Raw genomic sequence first — 19,757 nt, forward strand, 5'->3', positions numbered from 1 at the left:
ACAATTTTCAAATTATCCAGCACAAGGAAAACAATAGGAAAACCTTATAATTGAAATTCTTGTTGTGAAACTGGCAATACAAAATACGTTTTCTTAATTTAAAGCCATTTATATATAGTATGTATTTATATAAGTAGTTTAGAAGTTTTTTTTTTATGAAATGAAATGCAAACGTCAAATATTGAGTATCTTTACCTTAATCTATAGCGAACCTATTTAATATTTTACTTATTGATGTCATCTCATCTATAACAAAGATTTTGTCTTAGATTTTCGCGATTATTACACATTGAAATAAAACTAGTTTTTAACGGATTAACGGGATGTTAAAATAATTAATATACGCGATTAAATCCGTTAAAAACTAGTTTTATTTCAACAAAGATTTTGCTAACAAAATATGCCTCGAATAAAATATCTAAGGCTTTAGAAAAACTATAAAACACTATGAGTGAAATAAATGAGTCGAGACTAATAAGCGAATACACACGGTACAATATTGTGTAGCACACCTTTAGCAGTATAACTATACTTTGGAAATCATTAGGAAAATTAAATGTCATGGAACTTCTCAGCAGAGATATTCCAAGTATTAGTAACCACACTCTCGCGACTCCAAAATCTAGTAAATCCTACTTCTTAATTTTCTCCGGACGTATCGGTTGTTCGTAATAAGATCATAGAAAATATTGTGTAGTATGAAAAATACTACACAATAAACTCCAATAACATTTATAACAAAGACCAATATATAGGATACGATATTCCAATACCAAAAAGCAAGACTAAATCCAAATGAAATTCAAATAGACATCAGTAATTCTAAAACTGAAACCGAGACGCTGTCTGTAAATATGAAAAAAATATCTAAATTTACGATAATTTCAAATCTGACAAAAGGTCTGTGAAGATTTTAGAATTAAATAAAAATAAATAAATAATATAGATATTATGGCATAGTATTTACTTCCTTGGGTTTTTCTAAAATAAAATGGAATTATTTTCATTTCCTTTCATTTTATTTGAAAATAGAAGGTTTTATCACTAGAATTATTATTGAAATCAATCACTGGGCGATACATATCAATGGTACTGATGATAAAAAGGATAGGATTATATATTTGATATAAAGTTTAGTGGATCGACCTTATTAATAGCGTCCGTATTACGCAATTTAATGAAAATTAAATTATAGTGTAAAATTTCATTATGTTGCACGGAACTTGAAAAGTTTGTGTGATTGGATGTTTGCAAATGAAGGTCGTATGAAAATGAATTCTAAATGAATGTAGTATGCAAGTGAAATGTGGTATAGGACATACGATCTTTTTGTGTGAGTTAAATGTTTAAAACTAATCCACAATCAGTTCTGGTTATCAATTTTAAATCGACCAGAATTATTAGTTATATTTTATTTTTATTTGTGTATCATGATGTATTAAATGAAAGTAAAATGAGAGTGAAATGACAAATTCTATCTGAATTTATTAGTTACTAACTGTCGCCCGCGGCTACGCCCGCGTTCTAGGGGTTGGTTGACATGTGTTAGGCAAAAAAAGTAATGTCCTTCCTTGGAGTTCAAATTTGCTTCATACATAGCCTGTTCGAGAGTAAGATTTACGAGCAGTCTGGTGGATCTAGCCCGAGAAAGTTGAACTACAAATATGGTTAACAAAGAGATCTTAAATTAACGTAATATTTTAAATTCGTCTGTTAACCAATTTCCACACGAGCAAAGCCGCGAGCAACACTAGCTGCCTTACTTATAATAACTGACTAATTGAAATTATTTATCTGGCCCCTAAATATCCTCTTGATTAATACTATAAGCATAAAACGTTAATAGTTGGTATATAACAGCTTATTAAAGCCATTTTAATTTAATGTTATTGTTATGTAAATGTTTATTAAAGTTAATTCAATATGTGTGGTAATGAATGTTTGTGGTCGGTCTCACAGGATATACAACCGTGTGTATTGCTACGAAAGATGCCCAATTTTCCGCTACATAAGGAAACCAATGGGATAATTCAAGAACCCACTAACCCTTCCGTTTTGTACCTTTTTATTTAAACTCATCCCAAAGGGTTACTTCAAATATTATTGAATTTATATTAAAATTTGTTGAGTAGTTTGGTACCTGTGGTATGTAAGATTTATTAGTCTTTTTTCGCGCGTTTTGAGTTGTATCGATAAAATATTTTTTGTAATCTTTAGAGACTTATTATATTTCGACACGAAAGCCTGATTATATCGAAAAAATAAATAAAAGTCGTTCAATAAAAAGATCAACGAGACACTGAAAAGAAGTAATTCATAAAACTTCACAGTAAATGCTTACTATTCTCAACTTCAATCCGTCTGCAAATACTTTCATACAGATTGTTTGCAACATTTCCGACTTGAATTATTTGATGTAATAATTCGCTTGCTTCACTTACATCTTGGAGTCAGCGGTCAGTGCATTGTTTTCTTCTTCCATTATTTTCTTTTATTACTAATTATCTTACATACATCAACCATACCTACATATTACCTACTATATCTATATTTTTATCTTAAATGTCATTCATTCAGCTTTTACGTTTTCTATCACTTGTGCGAAACTTCATTTAATAAAGTTTTATCAGATTATATTTGATAACATGCTTTAAATATACTATTAGCCTTAATCCATTAAATGTTATTCTTAGCTAAAGATTCGTTCAACTAGCAATATAAGAAGTAACGATTGAGACTCTGAGTGAGTATATGTATATATAAAAAAAGCTATATATTTTTTATGACATTGGTAGGCAGATGAGTAAATGAACAGCGGATGGCAAGTGTTTATCATTGCCCATGTATCATTATTATTACCATTATTACCATATGACCAATGCACCACCAACCTTGGAATCCTAAATGTTATGTCCTCTGTTGGTGGTAGAATATGTGATGATTGGGTGGTACGTACGATATAAAGGAAGGGGATGACCAATGAACAGATGGATGGATTGTGTGAAAGATTATATGGCTGGAAATAATGTTACTTGTCAGATGACGTCAGACAGGGAAGTATGGAAGAAGAAGACATGCGCCGACCCCAAGTAAATTGGGATAAGGGCAGGAGGATGATGATAATGATAATGGGTGGTACGTACACAGACAGGCTTGCAAAAAGCCCTACTACAAGTATATAATCGTGGTAGGGCTTTGTGCAAGCCTGTCTTTCTTACATAGTATTGAATTAGATAATTTTATAAAACTATGCTTATATATTACAATAGAAAAATTGTATGGTTTATCAATTTTTATTATTATTTATTTTTTGTTATTTCGAATAATTCGCTTTTAAGGTATTTAGTATTTAATAATATTTGTCTTCAGTAAAACCACTGTCTAGTGAAATGTTATTCGCTATTATTGGGATCATTTATAATGTCGAATTCATCAGACTTAAAGTCAATTAGTTAACTTGCGGTTTGCGACATAAGACAATATCGATACAAAACATTGCTTAGTAGTAAATAACAATACGCTTATTCGACATCAAAATTTAATAGTGGAATTAAGAAAATTCTATATAAAATATAAGATGTTCTTCGAATCAACTGTTCCAAAATGTTAAATGACAATAAATATTATCAAGAAAAATTTGCTTTACCTTGAATTACACCGATATTAAATATATTTTCCATAATGTTACAATATAAGTTTTTTTTTGTTCCAGTATATTCTGGAACGTATTTCGTGCAAATGAAACCGTATAGTGCAGTTAAATTTGCGATATAAAACAGTTTTTGTTGACATTTTCTCACTCTTACTCACTCACCTAAAAACTACTATATTATTATAATTTGCCAGAAAGTTTTTCCGTGAGCGTTATAAAAAAAGAACGTCCGTTATATAAATGAAATTCTAAAAATAACTAACAATACAATCGCTTAAACATCTTATTCTAATAACATTTTGATTGAATTGATTAAGTATTACATGAAAAGTCAAACGAATACGAATTGAAATTATCTAAAATTATAGAATTATTTTTTGTTACCTTCCTAAAGCTGACTGACAAATTTAGGATAAGCCAAATATCATGAGATGACTCTAACATAAATCTATTTCAAACATTCTAAATCAAATTGATTCTAAACACGATTGTAATAAAGTTCAAATTTATTTAAAGTTAGTTTACTTTATAAGCCGTCAATCGTGTCGGACACGCATCGACGAAATTACAAATTTACCTAATTACCAAAACACATTTGAATCACGAATGCATATTTGAACTATTAACGAACAAAACCACGATAATTATTGTCGCAATTACAACAATTATAAATAACAAAGTAGCTTAGATTAGTATAATATTGTATTCGAAGCGAGCTTTGTTATGCAAATTAAAATATAGTTTTTTTTTTTTTAATTACACGAAGATCATAATGCGTATAGTAAGCTACACTACACTTATGGCCCAATTTAATTTAAAGAAACGAATAGCGTACCTTATATGTAAGCTTTGCTAGACTTGAGAATATTTGATGTATAAGATTTTATTTTTGCAATCAAATAAAAAAGATAATTCAAGAAATATCTTCGGTTTCATGTTGACCCTTCCATAAAACGATAGATTGAGTTTTAAGATGTATATTGGATTGGTAGGACATATAATATCGATTTTGGTAAGTGTCCATTTTTTGTCTAGAAAGTCTAGCATCAACATTCGACATTTGTTTTTTTTTATTAGCCTAAATTTATATTTCTTTTTTGTCAACGATGCAACCATATCTTATATAATAATAGCGTAAGCCGTTTTTGTCTCAGTGATTATATGACTGCGAGCCGAGATGGCCCAGTGGTTAGAGCGCTTGCATCTTATTCGATGATTTCAGGTTCAAGCCCAGGCAAGCACCACTGAATTTCATGTGCTTAATTTGTGTTTATAATTCCTGAAAGATACCTGCATGTGTCAAATTTCAACGAAATTCTGCCACATGTGTATTCCACCAACCCGCATTGGAGAAGCGTGGTGGAATATGCTCCAAACCTTCTTCTCAAAGGGAGAGGAGCCCAGCAGTGGGAAATTTACAGGCTGCTAATGTAATGTGATGTAAAATGATTATGGGACGAATTCTGCGCATAAAAAATTGGTTATTGTCTCATTCTGAATTATATATTAGAAGTATTGATTGCAATTTACTAAATAGTTACGATTTAACAAATAATTAATTTTAGAGAGCGGATAAAGTTACTGGCCGGTTAGAGAGCGGCCAGTAACTATAAAAAAAAGGACAAAAATAAATTTAAAAAATTATATAAAGTAAATTGTTTTTGACAAACTCCAATTCTTTCAAACAATTTTTTTGAAGATCTTTGGGTACAACAAAAAATTTGCGATACCCTCCGTATCAAATTTATATTTTTAAATTATTAACAACAACTTTCAATGTCATGTTCATTTAGGCTGTATCATTAGGTTACCTTAGCCAAAGCAAGAATCTAATCAATTACCAAAGAGATGCGTCATTTTATATTAAAAAAATACCAATAATGATTCCCTATAAAATATATGTATATAATTTTTAATTAATTTCCTCAAAAATAAATAATTTTATTAGATTCCCTAATCGAATTTGTTATACATATATAATATTCGTATGGAATCTAATAAAATCATTATATACATTTACCTATATATAAATATATGTGATAATTTGAACGAAATCGATGAGTTATTTAATAACGTACGTGGAAGAGATGGTTAATTAGCTACAACACAATTAATTACTACTTCTTAAGTATTGTCTACACTATTGTTTACGCTTTCCTTATTCTACGTTTAATAATCCGTAATAATATGATAAATGCAAAAGTTACTCTGTCTGTTAATTCTTAACGCTTAAACCGCTAGATAAATTTAGATGAACTTTGGTATGGGGACAGTTTGAATCCCTGGGAAAAGGCTATTTTTTAAGTAACTCCTCGAGGGGACGAAATGGGAGGCTATGGGTAGCTATAGGTTGTTTTATAAATTTCGTGCGGGTAAAGCCGTAGGTTCAGCTAGTGTGCTAATAATATTTAGTGTCGTGATTGGTTAAAATTTGCAACGTAGGTTAGTATTATGTCTTAAGTAAGAAAAATACTATATAATTTTTTTTTTAATTAAATTCGATCAGGACTCTTTTGAATTTCGAACAATAATGTCATAAATTTAATTTTACTTTCTTGTAATGGACAACTATTTTTGATATACGCGCATTGATTAATTGAAATAACAAAACGATATGTCCTTAGACATATTTTAACTGCTCCATTGCACAGAATCTCATCAAACACGAGAAGCCGTACGTAATGAACTCATTTATTTTACAACATTAAAAATGTTCGCATGTACGATGTGACCGCGGCACTTTGCTTCCTGTCACGTGACCGCTTTGTTTTCTCAGAGTTATACGGTTTTTTCCCCCGATTTCATTCAATAAGTTTCGCTTGAAACTTTTGTTTATGGCGTTAGAAATTGTTTTTTTTTTTTAATTAGGTAGGTTAGTGTTTTTTGTACTCAATCTTAGAATGAAAACAATTTTTAAAACATACGCAAAATATTTTATATTATATCGTTGTCTCTGAGAGCAGTTGATGACTTCTTAGTATTATTGTTTTACCGTTTGAAGGGTGGATGAACCAGTGTAACTACAGGCATAATATACATAACATGTTAGTTCCCAAGTTTGGTCACGCATTTGCGATGTAACGAAGGGTGTAAAATTTCCTACAGCGCCGATGTCTATGGGTTGAAATAATAACCGTTCCTTTGATCACAAATGTTGCAATATTTTGTATTTACAATTAAAAAAAAAACACCTAGGAAACACTAAAAAGTACAAAATAATTAATTGGTTAAATTTTTATATTATGCTTGCTTATCAAAACTAAAAATCTAATTTATATATTATTACTAAAAAAAAAAAAAAATTCATTAAAAGTATTATTGCCCCCCCTGGTGACAGGAGGGCTGGTACGTTTTTAGCCCAGAGGATCGGAATTGCGATTCAACGGGGAAATGGTGCTAGCATTCTTGCCACCATTCCACGCGGTCAAGATTTATACAGTAACTATTTTTAATTCATATTTGCATATATTTAAGCACTTAATGTTCTCAATTCTTATGTTATTCAATACATAAAAAAAATTACAGCATTGCCAATTAATATTATATTAGATGTACCCTTATTTTGTTAACATTCTATACCAATTAAGCATTTAAAAGGACAGTGCGTAGAGATGATGGGGCGCCTTTTTTCTCCCGACGTTTGGACTTCTTCGCTTTTACTTGGTATACGTGAGCCATTTCGTTTTGCTATTTCTTTTGTTATTTTGTTTTACACTTGTCATGCGTTACATTTATTAGTGAATTACTGAATGCCGTAGTAATTTGTTGTTATAATAATAACTCACTTAAGTTTAAGTGAGGCTTTGGACAGTTGTTTTTTTTTGTGCTACCTCGCTTCTGGTTGCTAAAAATATATTAATTAAGATACGTGTAAATACTTAAATTTGAGTGCAAGATTTTCCGAAATTATAATAATATATTGAAATGACGTATGTATGATATAATTGATGGAAAATAATAATTACTACGGGTACGAGGTTTTTATTGTCGAATGACTAAAAACGATTAAGAGTGTTTTAACTTTCAAAATAAAACAAATATTAATTTAAATAAAAATAGTCAATTTATATAATCAAGTAGAAATACTAAATATATATAGGTTCAATTTAAAAAATATATCTATTTTTAGATAATTATGTATTTTACAAAATACAAAACTTAGTATTACAAAAATATTATTTATAAAATACAATGAAGGGTTTTCAAGCTAGTAAAGTCGGTGTAACGAACGTTAATAGCAGTGAAAACAAAATTTATCTTTCCCTTACATAAAATTATGGGAATAAAATTATCCTCTTTGTATTATTTCTCGACTCTACACCAAAATCTCTCTCAAAGAAAGGGGGGAATCTTTCTTATAAATATTTGTGGAGCTATTGAATCGAACGCCCAGTGGTTAGATCACGTACATCTTAATCGATGATTGCGGGTTCAAACCAAGCACCACTGAATTTTCATGTGCTTAATTTGTGTTTATAATTCATCTCGAGCTCGGCGGTGAAAGAAAACATCGTGAGGAAATCTGCATGTGTCTAATTTCAACGAAATTTTGTGAATCCGAATTTCTGAATGCGGGTTGCATTGGAGCAGCGTGGTGAAATATGCTTCTAAACTTCTCCTCAGAGGGAGAGGCCCTTAGCCCAGCAGTGGGAAATTTACATTCTGTTACTATTATAAGTACAACATGGAATAAAAATATTTTATAAAAAATAAAAACCTTATATATGAATCAAGATTGGTGATTGTAATGAGATTGATATGAAGATGTATTAAGCGAAGATTGTGGTTTTAAAGATCTAGAAATCTAACTACCTGTGCCATAGAAAAAAAATATTAGTGTGCCGTTTAATGGCCGATACTAATTTTAAGATAATATAAAAGTAATAAATATTTTTTAACGTTTATTTGCTTATTCGGTTTTAAAACCACTTGGTGACTCATCGAAATTAATAAAAGGAGACCTAAATTCCGGGGCTTACGCTTAAAGACGTCCACTATTCATCACATGTCTCCGACATTAGATTAGATCGACGTTACATTATTGTATTGTCATTCGAAATTCAATTTAATCCTTGCAAAGTGAAAATCGATACGACGAATATATTTTTAGATTTTGGTAAAATCGATTTTTTTAATTTGTATTTATACATAAGTTGATACGGGATTCATACGAGCTTCAAGAACGTAGACCAGGTGTGGGAAATTTACGCCCGGGTATATATGTATAATGTAATATCTGATGAGTGGGTGTCGTCAGATATTTTACCGCCAAAAAACAAACTATTGTTGTGTTTTAATGTTTCGTTAAACGCAAAGTCCTTAATAATTGCTCACGTTATTTTCATCAGGTGGTCAAAAAAAATCACAAGGAAACCATCACATGTAGGATGAAATTTTGTTGAATGTATGACCTAGTAGTAGTATGCAGTGGATCATTGAGGTGGATTAAGCTTCATCCCTTATCTTAGAAGAGAAGATGAAGTGTTAATATAATAATATATAAACACAATGTTCTCTCATTTGTGATAAATGTGACTTTTTTCACGAAATTACCGTTTATTGCAAAGTTAATCAAGAGTGCAAATATGCATGCTTCGGATGATTTATCGAAGGCCTGACGGATTTAATTCATACGACGAATAAATAATCGTTAATTTACGTACAAATTTCGATTGGTCATTAAAATTTTTATTCCTTTTTTTTATCAGAAATTAATTTATTAATCGCAATAATTTAGTTGGTGGTAGGGATTAGTGCAAGCCCGTCTGGGTAGGTACTCATCACTCATCATAGACACTAATCAGATATTTTGCGGCCAAACAACAGTACTCAGCATTGTTGCGTTCCGGTTTGATTTTAATACGTTTTTTTTTTTAAATATATTATCGTATAAGGTGTGATTGCTTGCATGAATAGTTGTAAAATAACATATGTATATATTTCCGGTGGATCATTGTTAGTTCATTCATAAACCGGTGCTACTTCAATTTTTTTTATTTATAGCACATGTTATAAAAAAATACAAAAATCTCACGTATTTTATTATATGGCAGCCAAAATTTCAATAGATTTAACCCCACGCCGTAAAAACAGTATTGGTTGACAGTATAAAACGATATTTTTACATCCGTTTTATTTACATACAAATGCCGAAGACATCAAAAAACCTTTCGCGTGTTTACTTCTGTGTATTCCGAAGTATTCGTATTACAGGGACGAGACACAAATTCTATTTTTCTCTTTCTTATAAGCACAAAGGGCCAGATATGTTCGGTGTCTAGTCAACCCCTCATAAAACGGCAGATTGGGATCCAAATCTGTCCGTAACATTTTTTCCATTGTGCCAAATATTCTTTGTATCTTTGTAAGCGTTGTTCATAGCCTTTTGGAAAATTAAGAAATGTGTACGGTTCAAAAAGATGAACGACTTTGGGTGTTTTTCTTCATCAGTTCTTTTGACGGCATTTTCTAAAAAAATCTTTTTTGTAGATTATAGTATAGGGATAAGAAATGACAACCAGCTTAGTAAATCCTCTATTCCATAACCAGCAGCAAAATAGAGGCTAACTCTGTAAAAATATGAACATAAAATAAGCTTACAATACTCAGTACGGCTTTGTCACTATCTTCGGTTAAGATGTAATTTATGTTCTAAACACTGAGCCATCGTGGCTCCTGTAAATCTCGGTGACTCGTGCTTAACCAATTGCCTTCAATATTTAAATTAACATCACGGATGAGACCAATTTTTTACGGGTGATAATGGGTTAGGTAAATAATACAATATAAATTGTATATCATCGAATTAGTACGTGGTTGATGGAAGAACCATCTTGTTACTATCATCTTGTATTCCGTGTCAAGTAAATCAAAACTTACGGTTTCATAATATAAGGGCGGTAATTGCTTAACCGTATAATATATTCTCATTTTCGTTAACAATTTCGACGTTGGAAATTAACATACGAGCACGCGACAAATGCTAAATGAGACGACAAGCGTTTGTCACTTGTCACAAATACAGACAGGTTTCAGCGAAATCTCGCTGCGTTTTCTACTCGTCTGTCATTTGTTTCATCTGATTCTGCTGACAATTCGCTTTGAAAATTTAAATTAATAATTTTAATAAATATTAACGCCTGGTGTTACTACTGTAATATTATAAATCAATAAATGATTATTTTTATAAATGTAAAGATACCATACAAATAAATCAACAAACAATACGAAAAAGAAAACCCAACAAAGCGTTTTATAATAAGGATTAAAGAAACAAATGTTATTGGTGTAAGATATATTTTTTAATATTGACTTTTGTAGTTCTAATTGATACGTAATAAAATTGAGACACCAAATAAGTTCTGCTTCATTTGTTTAGTGACTGTTTATCTCGCTGCAAATACCTTACAGGTACAATCAAGGCAGGGCCAATAATGATATTGATTTTTCTGTATTACACTTCCGTGCCGCTGAGCACGTAAAGCTGACGTGCCTACGTCTGAGCTTTCTTGTTGTATTAGGCTATCATTCAATCGGATTATAAGAATGCACCAGTGTTTCCGCATAAACTTGTAATTTATCGCCGACATCGATATTTGGTCTAGACTTTTCTCTTAAAAGATACAAACAGAAGAAAAAATGACTGTCATCTTATTTTTACAACAATTAGAAGCCGCTGGAATTTCATGAACCGAGAATTTATAATACATGATAGTATTATTCCGTATGATAATTTCGAAAAAAATATATGTTCATAAATTATTTATGGTATTTAAAAATTATAGATTATCAAATCAAAACTAAAAATGATAGTATCGAAATATCTTATCAAATCTCTTGTAGGTAAAAGTTTTCGAAACCATTAGATTTTGTGATCGTTACAATATAGAATAATAAAGTAACAGCTTATGAAAATTTAGGACAATAAAGTTACTAACCCATTTTACTAATAAGCTAGGTAGGTTAAAATGATTTAAAGAACTTTCTAGACCTAGATTAATATATATGAACTAGATAACCACCAATCGCGGCCTTAGTCACAAAAAGTAAATTAGGTTTTAGTGCGACACTTGATCTAATTTTAAATACGTATTTGATATTATCAATTTTTTTTTGGCGTATTTAATATAATGACAAGTTGACATTGAACCGTTTGAATTATGTTGAATTTATCGGGAACTATACCCACAATTATGATAAATTCGTCAATACTTGTCTAACGTTGATATCATTAGAAAATTCAAATTTCAAATCTCTATGAATTTTATTTTTAGCTGTGTAATTATAAAATCATTTTTGATTTACATATGACAATTATATATTCGAAATTATATGGATTCCAAGTCATCAAGGAATAAAAGGCAACGAAAAAACCGACAGCGAAGCTAGAAAAGCAACTAATGAAAAATATGTTTGTAATACAATCAAATCAACTCCAGATTAAATTAAAAAGTGCTTAAAAGATAAAATAAAAATAGTACGAAATCAGTACTGGAAGTTAGAATCTAAATTAATCGTTATAAGAAATTCAATTTTTGACAAAGTCCCTACTTCATTCAGCTGTAGAAGAGAGCAAGCTATTATTACTAAACTACGTATTGGACACACAGATATGACGCACATCTACTTAATAACAAAGACCAGCAAAAGTAAATGTAAATGTGGACATGACCTGACAATTTCCCATATTAGAGTCGAATGGCTTACAAAAATAAAATACGAATATGTACCTTATACTTGGAAAGAAAGTTGATAAAGGTATTCCGAAACCTTAAAGGTTTTGAAATTAATTAATGTTTATAATTTAATATAATAATTGTTCTATATCTGTGGTCGCCAATGACCTTAGATGTAAAAATAAGTTCTAAAAAAAATTCACTCATTCATTCAGGACATTTTTATATAGACTAGCGACATGAACTGAACTCACACGAATTTAATTAATTTATAAAGAAAATTAACTTATATTATAAAAAATTATATGCACACAGAAATATTGAAACTATATTACATTTTTGAAATTGGATCATTAGTTCCTCATATTATCCCCTACATACAAACAAACAGATATAAAACAAATATTCCTCTTTATAATATTAGTGTGGTCTAGTTATTGCTCTACTGAGCCGAGATGGCCTAGTGGTTAGAACGCGTGCATCTTAACCGATGATTTCGGGTTCAAACCCAGGCAGGCACCACTGAATTTTCATGTGCTTAATTTGTGTTTATAATTCATCTCATGCTCGGCTGTGAAGGAAAACATCTTGAGGAAACCTGCATGTGTCTAATTTCAACGAAATTCTGTCACATGTGTATTCCGCCAACCCGCATTGGAGCAGCGTGGTGGAATATGCTCCAAACCTTCTCCTCAAAGGGAGAGGAGGCCTTTATCCCAGCAGTGGGACATGTACGGGCTGCTAATGCTAAAAAATGCGAATGCTAGTTATTGCTCTACTCTATGGGTCTTATGAAGATATATAATTCGTCACCTTTAATTAATAAAACAGATTAAAAAAAAAAAAAAAACAACAAATTATTTCGTTTAAACAAACAACATTTCCCCATACATTGTTGTATACAAAAAACTATTTGAAATATTATTGTATTATAGTAGTAAACTTTAGTTCGTTTTACAGCAGTACATTAAAGGATTATAGATAAGCCTTTTAAACTCTAAAAAGTTTTAAAAGTTTATAGCGGATTATAAATTTCAACATGTTAATACCTGATTAGGGATTCGGTTTAAAGATAGTGCGAGTTTGAATATTTAAATATTCCTATGTAATTATTAGGTTTCCAACATCAGTATGAGATGAAAGAGGCGGTAAATTAAAAGTTGCACTTGTTCTAGATAAATTTAAACGGAAGTCGGATAGATTTGTGTTGTATTCTATCGGTTTGATAGGCGAGTTGGCTAGTATAATTATTGATATTATGGATGATTATATCTAATACTTCATAGTTGCCGTGCCGTTACTTTTTCTTTAAATAAAGATTTTTGATTTTGGGATTACATATAATTAAATATAATTGTGGTATTTTGTTAATTGTCATATTATGTGTGTAAAATTACTTTTTACTTAAGTATCCGATAGGCTTGCAATAGTTCATCAGATGTTTTACCGCCAATCAGCAATCCTTATTATAATTGTGTTCCATTTTCTTATTATTATAGTGTTCCACTTTAAGGAGTGAGTGAGCCAGTGTACATGCTCAAGGGGCATAACATCTAAGCTTCTAAGGTTGGTGGCGTATTGACGATGTAAGGAATGTTTAATTTTTCTTACAGCGCTAATGTCTTTAGGCAGTACTGACCACTTACAATCAGGTGCACCATTTACCCATCCGTCTACCATTGTACGATCGAATTGTAAGTTCATAAATTGACAATTTTATTTTTCGTTTTACGCCTGAACAATCTTTTTTTATTCATTTGAAATCGGTTTTCAGTTTACCCAAATCACGTGAGGTCATCGCAATAAGAAATACCGTTGCCGCGGATTTCAACGGGATCTTTAGGATTTGAATTATATTACGTTGGTATTACAATCGGAAAAGTTCCGAGGGTCCAATAGTCTCGTATCGGTTAGCAGTTACTTAAAATTTTACTGTTCTCGTCATTATACAAAAAATATATTCCTGCATTTTTACAAGACTAATCTCTATATTTATGTTTGCATACACACATTTAGACGTTGACTAGAATAGACAGTACTGCCAGTGGAAGCCAGTTATGCTTGTTCGTTATTTTTAAATAATATAAGTAAGAATGGATATCAAAACAAAGTAATTTATGATACGAGGGATGTACTATATTATTCATAGTTGATAACGTGAGAAATATCTTTAATCGCCAAAATATTTTTTTCCAGATATCTATCTAAATATTATAGATTATTCCAGCTCTCGATCAATGCTATAAATATAAGTTATATTATAGTACTTAGTAAAATTATAAATAAATAAACATATCAAATTATTACAAAAAAAAATTATAACTTATTCTTCGGCAATTTCTAATATGAAAAATATTGTTTTCTTTTCATGCATGTTTAAATATTTATGGCTGTAGTTCCGGGCACTTAATACCACTTCGTGGAAATTGCAATAATAAACATAGTTCCTTTTTTGTGTCTGTTTATCGTTTTGTTGTTGGCCCTACTGGCCTTTATAGCGTCACCGGGCGTGGGGGCGAGTACTAGACTCAGCCATGGACTTCGAGTGCTCTCCGAGTGACGTTCGTCGGGAAGGTGTCTCCTAAAAGATCGCTCCTCGCTCAGAACGTTGATGGTGGGGTAGGGAGCGCTTTTGATACAGAGTTTCAAAAATACCAGACCCTATATATTTTTGGGCGAACCAAACGTTAGCGCGATTCAGAAACCAGCCCTATTATAGAAATTTACAGTAACAATATTTAATACCTTTTTTTTAGGTTGGACACATATATTATTGTGCACACTACACTGTGCCATGATAGTTCATAAAGTTGCCGTTTTTATATATTTTAATATACTTGAACAAATAAAACTATTTTCAGCTATAGTCAAGTCTACGGTGTAACTGAAACTAACATTTGACTAAACATTTACAAAACAAAACAAATACATAATCCGAATAACTTTCATTTTAATCAACGAACAAATTGAAACTTCTGAACGAACTAATGAATTATTAAATTAATACAACACAATCCATTAATTACATATGGATAATCAATTTTAGAGTTACGTTTTGGGATTGTTTAAAATAACTTAACGTTTCCTACCAAATATCCTATTGGTCGCGATTAATTTAACTCATCTGTGGGATTTTTTAAAATATAATATAGGAAAATTGGCCTCCCAATGTAAGTGGTCACCACCGTTCATAAATATGGCGCTGTTAGAAATATTAATCATTCCTTATATCACCAATGCACCTCCAACATTGGGAACTAAGGTGTTATGTTCCTTGTGACCTTTTAATTCTGACTCACACCCTTTAAAACGGAACAAATAAATAAATAAATGTAAGTGATGTGTCCCATACACATCACTTACATTACTCTGATCCCAATGTAAGTAGCTAAAGCACTTGTGTTATGGAAAATTAGAAGTATCGACGGTACCACAAACACCCAGATGCAAGACAACATAGAACTAATGAACTTTTTCTACATCGGCTCGGCCGGGAATCGAATCCGGAACTTCGGAGTGGCGTACCCATCAAAATCGGTATACACACTACTCAACCGCGGAGGTTGTCGAAATAACACTAAGTGTTGCTGGGTATTAATAACACTAAAGCTCAATAATAATTAAAAAAAGAAGATCGGTTTAAAACAAGAGGCAAAGGTACTGAACAGTTCTGCCATTTAAACATCATAAAATATGTTTGTGTATTGATACGTCACAAAAACAGAATCGTCTAGCAAAAACAATTCTCCCTAAATTTAACGTACATATACAGAATGTTAGGCAAATAAATATTTCAGTAAAGGGTCATGTTTGCATTCGCGAAAAGGCGAAAGGCATGAAATAAGCACAATCAAATGTTTGCTTCTAACGAAGCGAGTAGTTCTAAGCTGACTCTGTTGTTGTTGAAAGTAAAAATAATAAACCGTTGTGATAATTTTGAAGTCAAACGAAAGGCGACGCTCTAACATAAACAATGTTTACTCTTTGAAATAACTTTAATGAATAAGGTACCTACATAACTCAATACAGAATAATATAGTGGGTAATTTCATTATTCCACGATCTCAAAATATCATAATATAAATAATTTAAGTATTATTGAATCATCATTTTACAAGTTTTAATTTAATGTTCTAATGCTGCTTCGAAATTAATATAAATGTCAAGAAACTGAGTAAATATTAATTTTAATCCATCAACAAATATTCACGTAAAACCTTTTACGATTACTTTATGTATTATGTATCAAACAAGAAAAATAATTTTCATTCCACATATACCTCAAATTGAATAATAAAAATAGTGTTATTGTTGAAAAAGTGTCTCTAATGAGTTGTAGCAGTTCTTGTACACGTTGAATCTACGTTTAGATCATTTAATAATTGAAGTGATAACTTCTTATGGGAGGGTAAACCGCTTCGTTACGTAACGCGTTACAGTGCCAGTCTATCTGGCTTCTCTCACTCTTACCCACAGCGCTAGCCGTATTTCGGACAGTCGTTTTTTTTAAAAGCTAAAGTTTTATATTAAATTTTAAATGACTATCCTTTCACTAATAACTATCTACCCGTGCCTTCACATACAACAATAAGGGTAGAATAAGGGTCTATATATAAAATTTAGATTGAAGAAAAAAAAAATTATATTTTATTTCTTCAATCTAAATATGTATATCTAAAATATTATATACAAAAAAGTTTTTTTTTTTTATAATAGGCAAGGAAATTTTAAATTCTCGCCTTTTTCTACTTATGAATGTGCATTTCGTGTAATATATATGTGTTATACATAATGCTTATAAAAAGCCAACTACATCTCCACACGGGATTTGAAGTCATAGCTTCAGAATCTGCAGCATTATGAGCTAGACTAACGAGATATTTAAACCATACAATTCAATAATACGGTCGACTGGATACCTAAAGTAAATTAATTCGTGATTTACTGTACTGGTTTTTATTTTATGGTATAATATGTAGGTAGGCGTTCAAATAGTCCACCTGATGGCTTATCATCAACTATATATATATGAACGAATTATTAACCATTTCTTACATCACCAATGCGGCACTATCATTGGGAACTAAGATGTTATGGCCCTTGTACACAGAAACACTACAGAGTTAGGCTAACACATCCTTCAATATAGAAGCCGTAGAATATTTGATGAGTGTGGTACGTAACCAGGCTGGTTTGTACAAAATCATAGCAAAAAAATACATTAATGCAAATTAGATTCTATTTGTTCAATTTATTGTATTAAAAATCAATGAATTAAAATTGGGGGGACCTTCGTGAGTGAATCATATCTATAATATGATTGTATGTAAATATAATTGTTAGTTTATGTATAAGGACGAACAAATACAATTTTAGTTCGTGCGATGTCTGTCAACGATTCGACACCTGTCTAAACATCGATGTCAAAACATATCCCTGAAGAATGTTAATTTATATTTTGATTAGTAAACGTCGAATCATTTTAACGCTCATATTTTTTTAACAATATAAATATTATATTTTTTTTTATAGTTTATATAAAAATCGAAATTAAATAAATATAAAAAATAGGTTAAATAAAAAGAGATGCGTCGCTTGACATTCATTTGACATTATTTTTATAACGTATACATTTTTTTCTTTTGATGGCATTGTTTGGCGGACGACTATATGGGCCACCTGATGGTAAGTGGTCACCACCGCCCATAGACAATGGCGCTGTAATAAATATTAACCATTCCTTACATCACCTATGCGCCACCAACCTTGGGAACTAAGATGTGGGACATAACAACATTGTGCCTGTGATTACACGGGCTAACTCACCCTTCTAACCGGAACACAACAATACAGAGTACTGTTATTTGGCGGTAGAATATCTAAAGAGTGGGACCACCCGAGCGTGGGGAAGAGCCGAGATGACCCAGTGGATAGAACGCGTGCATCTTAACCGATGATTTCGGGCTCAAACCCAGGCAGGCACCACTGAATTTTCATGTGCTTAGTTTGTGTTTATAATTCATCTCGTGCTCGGCGGTGAAGGAAAACATCGTGAGGAAACCTGCATGTGTCTAATTTCAACGAAATTCTGCCACATGTGTATTCCGCCAACCCGCATTGGAGCAGCGTGGTGGAATATGCTCCAAACCTTCTCCTCAAAGGGAGAGGAGGCCTTTAGCCCAGGAGTGGGAAAGTTTACAGGCTGCTAATACTAAATAAAATGGGACCACCCACTAGGTACCAACCTACGCAGACGGGCTTGCTTAAAGCCCTACCACCAATAAAAAACACAATTAAATAAATTAACAAAGCTTGAGAACAATTAAATTACAACACATAAATTGTTATTAAAATTATAACAGTGACATAAAGTAAGTATAAATAATTCTATAGAAAACCGTATGTAATAGAAAGAGATAAAGACAAAGATAGGAGAGCGAAAAGTCGCAGGAAGGGGCATAGCGCTTTTTAATTACGTTAGAATATTTGCTAGTTCACTCCACTATAAGTCGCGTAAAAGAACTGAATTCTAAAAATATTATAGTAACGTAATATTAGAATGAACGAAAATACACGACGCTTAAATAAATATAAATTATTAAAAAAAAAAAAAATGATACCACATTTCTCTACTGAGTAGTTATGGATACACATATAGCATAGTTGCAGCCGACAGCAGGTTACGTTACAATATTTTCTTACATCACTAGCTGACAAGAGAAGAATTGTGAATATAAATTGAATTATAAGTAAAACGGTATATGACTGGATTTAAATCAATCACTCTAGGTGAAGTTTTACGATTTTATAAGAGTTACTATGACGACGACCTCCGTAGTCGAGTAGTGTGTACACCGGTTTTCATGGGTACGCCAATCGAAGTCCCGATTCCCGAGTCGATGTAGAAAAAGTTCATTAATTTTGTATGTTGTTTTGGGTCTGGCTGTTTATGGTACCGTCGTTACTTCTGATTACCATAACACAAGTGCTTTAGCTACTTACATTGGGATCAGAGTAATGTACGTGATGTTTTCCAATACTATTTATTGTTTATTTTTATTTATTTATTCACTATAACACTACCTGGGTAATTTTAATTTATTGTTTTCATTACCCCTCTAATTAAATATAAAAGTAAATTTATACACTAGGGGATGGGGATTGAAGATGTGGCTTTTAAATCGCAAGGCAGCTAGGCGGTTTATGTCTTTCTGTCATCATTAATTTTACATTCGATAGAAGAAGACAGAGTACTGCTACCCTAAACCTTATTTATGGATACACCCGTATATTTTATAAAGGTGTAAATGTTTTGTTTTACTTACTACCCAATCCTAGATGAATATTCCTCAATAATATAAATGATACTATTTAGATATATATATATATATATATATATATATATACTTTAAAGTCATTAGACTAAAAAT

The sequence above is a fragment of the Vanessa atalanta genome, chromosome 6, assembly GCF_905147765.1.
Source record: "Vanessa atalanta chromosome 6, ilVanAtal1.2, whole genome shotgun sequence".
Classification (NCBI taxonomy): Eukaryota; Metazoa; Arthropoda; class Insecta; order Lepidoptera; family Nymphalidae; genus Vanessa; species Vanessa atalanta.